The following is a 10,655-nucleotide window of genomic DNA, read 5'->3' as shown; positions in this document are numbered from 1 at the left end:
TTCTCATATTTCGTATGTGTTTACATATTGTTTCATGAGAGACATGCAATTTCAAGGCCATTTCACGAGTGTGTTATCACATGTTATACTCAACAAGCGTCTTCAGAGCATCAATATCAATTTCAACATATCGGCCTCTGCCATCACAGTTTTTTAAGGCTAAAGTCACCTGAACGAAATTTGCTGAACCATCGTTGACACTTACGAACGTTCGAAACATTTCCATAAACTTCTTTGATATTCTTTGTGGCTACAGAGACGTTGTTTCCCTTCTTGTATTCAAACAGCATTACATGTCGAATGTTATGTCTCGTCGTGTGTCATCACTATAAGGGATTAGAGTATACCAAACTTTACACATTATACAGGCTACACTAACGTGACGTTTAAGCGATTCGTTTAACTATTATACGTGATGAACGTTTTTTTATTCGGGGGGGGGGGGTTAACGGAAATGTTCCAAAACGCGACATTAATTTCTTGACGACAAAATAGTTGTAACTTTGAAATTATTCATGTTTTTTGTTTTGTTTTAAAGTTTATCAGAATGGATTGATATAAGTAAGCAACCATAACGAAATCTAAAAAACTCAATAATTATATCTAAAACTAGTATAAAAGCCTGTCAAAAATGACGGGATACCATTCTTTGATGATTAATGAAAATTACAGAATTTAACTAGAATAAATTTCTCTGTACCTCCAAAATGCACCTACTCTTCACTTATTTCATCATTCTCGAAGTAATGCTTTAATCACCACATTCATAGCAAAATTTACGCAGAAAAATGAAATGTTATCGCAAACAAAAGTACACGTGCACTCTGAAAGAGACTTAAATAGCACTCTTGAGCCTTTTCACTGTATTCTAGGTCAGGAAGTAGAAAACATAGTGCGGACATTCCGTCACAAATTTTAAACTCTTTCGATTGTACAAAGGATAAATGATTTTTGGTAGTAATAAACGTTTATTTTTCTTTATGTTTTAAGGCAAAGTAGGTAACATATGTGTTGAAATACCAAAAGAATATTTAAAACTTTTTAAACACTGACTTTATAACGTTAGTAATAGTAGGCCTATTTGTAGTATAATTTAAGCATTAGGCCTAAGACATAAACGTAACTTAAGACTTAGCTGAAACACTACTTTGTAAATTGTATTTTGTTTTTGGCTACAACTAAATGTCATATATCTTCTGAATTAAATTATTTTGCTGGTATATCACTGAAGTTATCAAAAAATAAATAATAAAAAACAAACCGTTCAAACAAATCAACATGATTATTGATCATTCAACATAAACACCATAGTTGGCCTAAGAATAATCAGGTGATGGTTTTGTTGATAAGAGACGTTCTATATTGTTGAGAATAACAAAAAAAGGATCATGAAAGCATTCTCGACAGAGTGACAATAGATTCCCTTTATAGTTAGTGAGTGCTTTGAATCGTGTAAAAAACGTGAAATCTCTTCTTCATATAATCACTTTAACCCCGAATTCTCCAGGTAAGCCAGAAGAAAATCCCTAAAATGTGATAACAAATGTTCAGCTATAAGATTCAGTAGCACCAATTTTTCACTTTTGATTATTATTACATGTACATTTGGGTCTAAAGAGTCCAAAACAATCACAAAAATGAAAACCGATTTTGATACAACTTCTAAATTGGTTGTTAAAATTGATTTATTTTGATGAGAGTCGACTGTTATATTCGGAGTTAACGTGACTAGAAACTTAAATACTTCAGCGCGAACAATAACCAGGAGAAATTGATTACTAGCAGAACAGAGCAAATACAAACGATGATCTTTTCAAAATATTTTAGTAAATGAAAAATGGATGAACTTAGTTAACATCCAAATCCCCATCTTGATGACCAAAGACAACAATAGCTTTTGCGTTCGAAGAAGAAACAAAATAAATTTTTCTTCTTTTTACTTCTAGTTTTCTTCGTATCATTTTAAAGCTATTCTGCCATCTTTTCTTTGACAAAGTTTTTTCAGTGGGTTACCCCAACATGGTCAAATCTGCAATGAAAGTGTTTATTGCACTTTAAATATCTTGTAGCTTTGCAGTTGCAAGTAATGAAAAACTTTGGATCGTATTTTAATGTTTCCATATTGTTCTACATTCGTTTTCCATGCTTTAAAACAAAAAAAAAAAGAGTACAAAAAATAAAGCAACCGACTCTCGGCTAGAAAACAGAAATAGGTAATATGAAGGCAAATAATGTAGAATAACGCCCCAGTGAAAATACTTACATTAAGACGTCTCAAAATCGAAGCCTTAATTCATAGTTATCCTACTAACACATATTTTAGTAAATTCGAACATTTCCGCATGTTACTTAATCTAGATTTGTCATAAAACTGGGCCTGCTTAATTCGTGAATTTTGAAGAAAATTTGTAAACATATATATATATATTTTTTTTACAGATTCAAGTTGGTATTACTTTACTAAACTTGTTAACTGATGTGTTTAAGCAGCACTGGTATTAGTAACCGAACTGAGGTTTTTTTCCATTTTTTGAACGGTAAAGTTCATATATTCATCAGAAAGTAATCTTGGGGGTAACTTTATTCCCTAACATTGCTTTTATTTATTGCCTTTTCTGAAAATGTTTAGTTTATTTTTAAAACGCTTATTCCACGTTTGTAAAAAGCATGAGTCATTGTGCTTTGCAAGTAGACAAACGGCTAACTTAAAAATTTCCATGTGTGTGTTTGTATGGGGGGGGGGGAAGTCATCAAGTAGTTGAAAACCAATCGTACGCTTATAATTCAGTTTTATGTTTTAAACAGTTCTTTGGAATTGTCCCTCGCTGGGACAGCAGTATGCCTACGGATTTACAACACTAAAATCAGGGGTTCGATTCCCCTCGGTGGACATAACAGATAGTCTGATGAGGCTTTGTTATAAAAAAAAACACACATACACTCTTTGGAATTCTTAGACATCTGTTAATTAAACCATTCACACTGCGGCTATGAGAGGACACTGTGAGAAAAGAAGCTGACAGCCCCTCAGTGGCTCATTGGTAAGTATAAAAACTTATAACGCTAAAAACCGGGTTTCGATACCCGTGGTGGGCAAAGCACAGAAATTTCATTGTGTAGCTTTGTGTTTAACAGCAACAAAGAAGCTGACAAAATTAGAATTTCTTATTCCTCCTGCTTAATTCTATACAATTGATCATTCTTCTAAAACTGCCACATTGAGTGATGTCTGGTTTACGTAAGTTGCACATTTAATTGTTGTATATCAATCCTGACGACGCCTTTAGCTCAAAACCAGGGCTCATTATATTGAAGGCTTCATTTTTAGTAACATACAACAGACAAGGTATAGTTTAAATATTATTTCACACTTTTCACAAGGTGACGCCACAGGTCAAAAACAACTGTAAGTAAAAATTTATTATACCTTTAAATACACAAGTTAATAAACTTGTGTACCGAACAATAAGACAGAAGTTTTGAATCTGACAACCAACGTGTGCCACAACTTATGGAAATGCCTCTTTTCTATACGAATTGTGTTTCCATATGCACCCATTTCACAGTTTTACATTTGTAACTAATGATATAGAAAATTATAAGATACAGAAATGAGTTTGTTACATTAAAATTATTTGAATATGCATATAAGCAAGCCTCGTGACAACCACAGTCGATATAAAGTAGCGATAGAACAGAATGTATGAGAATAATATTTTGCCATTGTTTGACGTGGCGTAGGTAGTGTTATATTTCGATTGTTTGACGTGGCGTAGGTAGTGTTATATTTCTGAAAATCAATCCCTTTTGGGAAAGATATGAACAGCCCTTTCCGAAAGCAGAATATTCATACAGTCAGATCAGAATAGTGTATTAATGTCGGGAATTCAGAATTCCCAAGATAGGGATATCCCACGTACTAAATGCCAGTATGAAACAAAGGTATATAGGTCAACTTGGTGCACAAGAACCATCCAGAAAGATACTAGCAACAAGTCGTACCCCAGCTGTGGTAAGCAAAATCCAATGCCTTATAACAGGTGTGAATACATAAACACAATGGACACTGGGAATAGTTTCTGTATTTCCTAAGCAACAGTAAGCAATTTATAATCAAGAAGGATCTCCGTTTGAAAGAAGCAACGCAAGTCACGTGCACACAAGCTGCTTCCATAACATATCCCTTCAATAATGTTTGAAGACGACTTGAATGGGTAATGAAGAAAAACTTCAATACAAGTTTAACATAACAGCAAATGTACAACGTTTCGACAAGGTTTTGTCACTGATGATGACACAATATGAGATAAATTAGATGCATATATCTTCTATATGTATTTGTTTCTTCAAAACATTCAAATAAATCCACAATTAGACACATGTAACCACTTTACTTCTCAAACATGTCCAGGTGGTTAGGGCGCTCGACTGGCAATCTGCGGGTTCGAATCCCCGTCACACCAAATATGTTCGCCCTTTCAACCGTGGGGGCGTTATAAAGTGACGTTATAAACTATTCGTTGTTAAAAGAGTAGCCCACGAGTTGGCGGTGGGTGGTGATGACTAGCTGCATTTCTCTAGTCTTATACTGCTAACTTAGGGACGGCTAGCGCAGATAGCCCTCGTGTAGCTTTGCGCGAAATTCCAAAACAAACAAACAAACCTATATCTGTTGAGGAGACTTAGAGATACTCGTAATTAAAATTGTCAAAAACACGTTAAACCTACTTTTGTAACTAGTAGACGTTTCTCAGATTTCTGTTCCTTTTGACTAATAGAAATGCAAGCTTCTCTACAGTAATTTACATAATGTCTTCTTTATCATGAAAAGGTATTGGACCAAAGTACAGCTCTACCAAGGTTAGTGAAAAGTAGTATGATATGAAAAAATATAAGGTATTTAGTGAAATGTAGTCACATACTTTTAATCCATTGACTGCGACTGCTCTAAATGCGCGCGAAATTTTTGCAAATCGTACGCTGTATACGGCACAGTCGAATTCAACTGCCGGAGGCAGACCGTACCCTATACGGCAAATCAGCAGTCAGTGGGTTAATTATTTGTTTGTATGTTTTAGCGCAAAGCTACATAATAAGTTATCTGCGCTCTGTCGACTAGGGAGAATCGAACCCAGGATTTTAACGCTGCAGGTCCGAAAACTTACTTCTGACCCATTGGGTGTATTAAATTTTACACAGCACTAATTGCAAAAACGGTTTCTCACACGATTTTTTGAGATATTTAAATGGTATTTTGTCACAATAAAACTTAGGTAAGTCTGTTGTTTGAACTGGGTTTTGCCTAGTGGTTAGCTTGCTGGGCTGCGTATCTGAAGGTCCCTAGGTTTAAAGAGCCACTGATATGTAACTAAACACGTTCCGCTATTCGATTAAGATTGATTATGTAGGCGTAGGGTGCTTCTGACTGTTGTTTTTCCTCTGGTCATCAATTCTAAATTAGGGATGACTGTGTTTGAGCCTTAGGAGTCAAGTAGTCGCAAAAAGAGCTGTTCAGTTTGAAAATATCAGTACCAAATAAAATATCAAAATACACAAACGCAGAACTAAGTGACATCATAATTAACTTAACTAACTAACTGAAATACTTTGCTTTTTAACAAAGTAAACGCCCAAAGCAAACGCAAGTAAAAAAAAAAGAGTTAATTCTATACTAAATCTTTCGCTTATTAATCTATATAGGTAAACGTCAATATGTGTGTGTATTTGTTCCCTATACGTTTCCACACTTCTTGATCAATCAACACCAAACTTGACACATTGATACAGAATGACATGAATATTGTCATGAGGGGCAGGGGGTTGGACCCCCATCTAATTTCGAAAAAAAACTACCAAATCACCACAACTTGGCACAATGATATGAAGAAGATCATGAGGGGGTGGACCCTCACATCTAATTTCATATTGATAGAATTCTTGAAAACAGTATTTCTTTCTTTTCAGTATTGATACCTTTATGTACTTTTATTGCACTTTTAATGTTTATTATGTTAAGAAAAAAAATAGAAGCACAATTTCCTATCCTTTGTTACAAACGAGTTTTTATTGCAATCGTTCAACGGATGGGTACTCCAGCTAGTATAATATAGGAAATAAATATAGTGGAAAAAGAGATGTTAAAATTACCTAACTAAAGTGAGTACTGGAATAAAGATGTTCCTTATTTAATGGGTTTGGTCTAGCGTAATGGGCTGCAGATCCAAAATCTCGGACTCAAAGTGTAGAACCGCTGAATACGCTCTGCACTAGTAACTGTGGGTGCGCTACAAAAGTGACAGTCACTCACATTATTTAGTTCAGGAGCAAGATAAAATCATTGTGTCAATAGGTGTTGCTGACTAACTTCCCTCCCTATGATCAGTAGTTTTATATTAGGGACGACTATACCTGAGCCCTAGGGTTCCTTGACCTGGCCGTTTAGCCAATGTGTGGACAAATACTATCTAGTTTGAAGGTTCAAATTACAATTAACGAAATAAACAAGCACGGTTGAAAACAAATTAAAATGTTGCAATTGTAGCAGCTGTATACTCAGTGCAATTATCAATAGTATAAAATGTCTTAAGTGTAATATAACAAATACGTGGAATATTAAAAAAAATCATGCAAAGTATATTGTCTCTCAAAATAATAACCATTAGTGTATTTATTTGCTTTGCGAATAATAATCATTTTTTCATTTTCTTAGGCTTAAAGCGTATTGGTTAAAACATCAAAATATTTTAATGGACAATATATAGATGATTTTCCACTGTTGTCCTTTTGTGTGGATTTAGGCCCAACGTAAGTATCCTAAGATGGCGGAACCTCCTATGATTTCACTGTGATTGCAGCAGAAAATACCAGTAACAATGAAAAGAACCAACTGTTTGATATATAATACATAACTTTTCCTTGTACATTTCAAGTTCTTTAAGAAGTTATGTCCATTGTTCATATTACTTTTAATTATTTGAAATTGTACATAAACTTTATGTAATTATTTCATTAGTATTTTAATCTATCTTGATAATTACGTTATTATTATATCTTTTGTTTTATATTTTTAATTAAAATGCTAGATTATTGGTACTCAGAAATTACCATGAAAACATCTAGAAGTTACCATGAAAACATCTTGATCACCAATATCAGCTTACATCACTTCAAGTAGATTACACCTTGGAGTCGAGTTAACTTATGGAGAAATTGTGATTATACTACATTCTGATTAAAACTTATTTACGTTTCGAAGAAAGACAACAAGGTGGAGAGTAAATGCGATTCAAATCTGCATCGCCGGCTTTGCAGTTTTCACTTAACAATAAGGAATAAGTTGTTGTTTTAGAATTTCGCGAAAAGATAGGCGTCCCTAATTTTGAAGTAATAGAATAGAGGGAAGACAGCTAGCCAACACCACCCACCGTCAACTCGTGGGCTATTCTAAGAGATTAATGGGTTTGACCATCGCTCGTATAATATACCCACTGTCCCCCAAAGTGCGATTTTTTGAAGATAACGAGACGCGAACCATGTACTTTCGGATCCACAATCCGGCACATTCGCCACTAGGCCACTGTAACTTTTACTGAGTACAATATCAAGATGCATAGTAAAAGGTTAAAGTTGTTATAAAGTCTTTTAACTTTTAGTAATTACAAAATCAAATTTGAAAATTGAAAATTTGTCTTAGTTATAAAATCATCTAACTTTTGCTGATTAGAACTGATTTAGTAGGTAGTGAAAGGCCTTGTCGTCATTATAAAATTCTTTAAGTTTTACTAAGTGCAACCATAAAAAATTATAGTGAAGAAAAAAGTTTAATGTAGTTATGAAAATTTGTACTCGAAAGCTTAAATTCATTGTATGTAGTTCGTTATTAAAATTCAACAACTTCTCGAGGGGCTATGAAAAAAACAATTTAAAACAAAATTCCAAACACAATTAGAAAAAAAGTTCAAACTAATAATGAAGTGTCCGTACGTGAGCTTTTATACTTTCATTAATAAATCATCCTGTTCAATTTAAAATTCCAGACCTAAATAAAAATGATTGATTTGTGTCACAACTGTGGACACTAGGCTAATTAGGTGCTAATATTGAAAGGACTAGTAACTGTTGCCAAGAGCGAACACTGTTCGTATCTTTAACCTATCAAATACTTCCAAACGCTGTTCGTATCTTTAACCTGTCAAATACTTCCAAGCGCTGTTCGTATCTTTAACCTATCAAATACTTCCAAACGCTGTTCATATCTTTACGCCCCCTCTCAGTGGCACAGCGGTATATATGCGGACTTACAACGCTAGAAACCTGGTTTCGATACCCATGGTGGGCAGAGCACAGATAGCCCATTGTGTAGCTTTGTGCATAACTATAAACAAACAAACAAACAGACAAACTAACAAATCGTATCTTTAACCTATCAAATACCTCCAAACACTGAGCTAAAAAATCAATTTTATTCAAAAATAAATTCATATTTGAAATACTATACTATTAAGTCGCAGTAAACAAGAATGATGCCCCTAGTGGTTCAGCGGTAAGTCTAAAGACTTATAACAATACAAAACGAGTTTCGATATTCACGGTGTGCACAGCACAGATAGCCCATTGTGTAGCTTTGTGCTTTATCACAAACATAGAAAAACCATAATGACAGGTGTATTTCATGCTGCTATCTGAAATAACTAATTGTACACTTTTGTACCTTTCTGCTTAGATGTTGAAGTAAGAGTTAGTTAAAGAAAAAAAATATAGCTTAGGATAAAATTACTCGCAGTGTTACTTCATGTTGTTATAATTTGCCTACTAGGCTCAGTTTTTGTATTTAGGATTATTACACATGGATGAATAGCCAAACGTAATTCAATAGAAAAAAAACAATACTCATTCTGCATAAACAGTGAAGATCCGAAGAAGACATAAAGGCATCTTATAAATAAAGGTTTTAGTATATAGTAATCCAAGTCACAGCCTCGCAGATAGAAGATAAAATAAACGGTGTAACAAGATGTATAATTGTTTCAGAGTACGAGATTATAGTATTCTAAACCATAGAACTATTTACATATATATCAATAAAAATGTTTATAGATTTAATGAATATACCACCGAACCATAGAACTATTTACATGTATATCAATAAAAATGTTCATTGATTTAATGAATATACCAGCCAACCATAGAACTATTTACATGTATATCAATAAAAATGTTCACTGATTTAATGAATATACCAGCCAACCATAGAACTATTTACATGTATATCAATAAAAAATGTTTATAGATTTAATGAATATACCAGCGAACCATAGAACTATTTACATGTATATCAATAAAAATGTTTATAGATTTAATGAATATACCAGCGAACCATAGAACTATTTACATGTATATCAATAAAAATGTTCATAGATTTAATGAATATACCAGCGAACTTCTGCGAATATGTTTATATTTATGAACCTTTTATGAGTTTATAATGTATAGTTCATTTTGTACAATTATAACAATTTATGAAATAAAAACCAAACACAACACAATTGTGAAAAATGAATTTTAAATTTTATTCGAAATAATGAAAACCACATTAAATAAGGTGCCCCTTATTTCATTTCAAGACGGTTATAGCACAATCAAGTTTTATTTTCTTAATTTCATAACAAACATTAAAATTCATCTCTCCGAATAAATTTTAAAAACAATAGAAGCAAAACTCATTTTACTATCTAATGCTTGAACAACGTAAATTTTTCACAATTATAAACAAAAATCTTTTTTGTATTTTATTTTGCTTCATCAAAAGTAATACACGAGAAACGTTAAAATACGTTCAATATGAACAGTAACCATCATAGATGAAAAAACATGAAGTTGTACAAATAAGTTCTATTAGGTATATATTGTAGATTGTTGTTAATAGTGAATCTCTAGCGCTTTATATTTATTGCTTTCAGTTAGTCTGTTTTAGTCAGAGATTCTTTAAAATTATGTAGTAACAATATATATGATTTTTGGGTACGTAACCTGTAACGCTGTAATAAAATGTCAGGTACATAGTTCTAAAAACTGTTATAGTATTTAAAACATAACTTAAACTGGTATGGTAACATCTAAGGTAAAGCCTTCATTCTAACAAGACTTACAGCAGTAAGATGATATTTGGAGTACGGCGTTCTCACTGTACATACATTAATAAGAAAACATTTAAGATGCAAAGTTCAGACTTATCTTACTTAAAATAACTTGGCAACATTTACGCAACAGCGTTCTAATATAGTAGACGTAAGCTGATGGCACAGCGGTATGTCTGCGGATTTACAACGCTAGAAACCGGGTTTCGATATACGTGGTGGGCAGAGCACAGATAGCCCATTGTGTAGCTTTATGCATAATTACAAACAAACAGGTACAGATTGAGCTTTGCTAGATTTTTATTGTTATGAGAACGTTCAGGATTACTTTAACTGATACCACGAATTTCCAAAAACTGTAAACTCGAGCGTTTTCGAATAGTTGACTGTTTTTTTTTTCTGTGTTAATATTTATGGTAGTTCAGTGTGTAATCATAGGGGGAAATGTTTATTTGTTTGTTTGTTTTGAATTTCGCGCAAAGCTACACGAGGGCTATCTGCGCTAGCCGTCCCTAATTT

General features: G+C 33.3%; 1 protein-coding gene across 1 annotated transcript in view; it reads right to left on the bottom strand.

Moving 5' to 3' along the window:
* Positions 1-10,655, bottom strand: part of LOC106460596 (FAD-dependent oxidoreductase domain-containing protein 2-like) — a 115,912-nt gene that overhangs the window by 99,513 nt on the left and 5,744 nt on the right. The window lies entirely within an intron of this gene.

The sequence above is a fragment of the Limulus polyphemus genome, unplaced genomic scaffold (assembly GCF_000517525.1).
Source record: "Limulus polyphemus unplaced genomic scaffold, Limulus_polyphemus-2.1.2 Scaffold34, whole genome shotgun sequence".
NCBI classification, from domain to species: Eukaryota; Metazoa; Arthropoda; class Merostomata; order Xiphosura; family Limulidae; genus Limulus; species Limulus polyphemus.
Note: the sequence above shows the minus strand (reverse complement) of the source record. Positions and strands in the feature narration are given on the sequence as shown.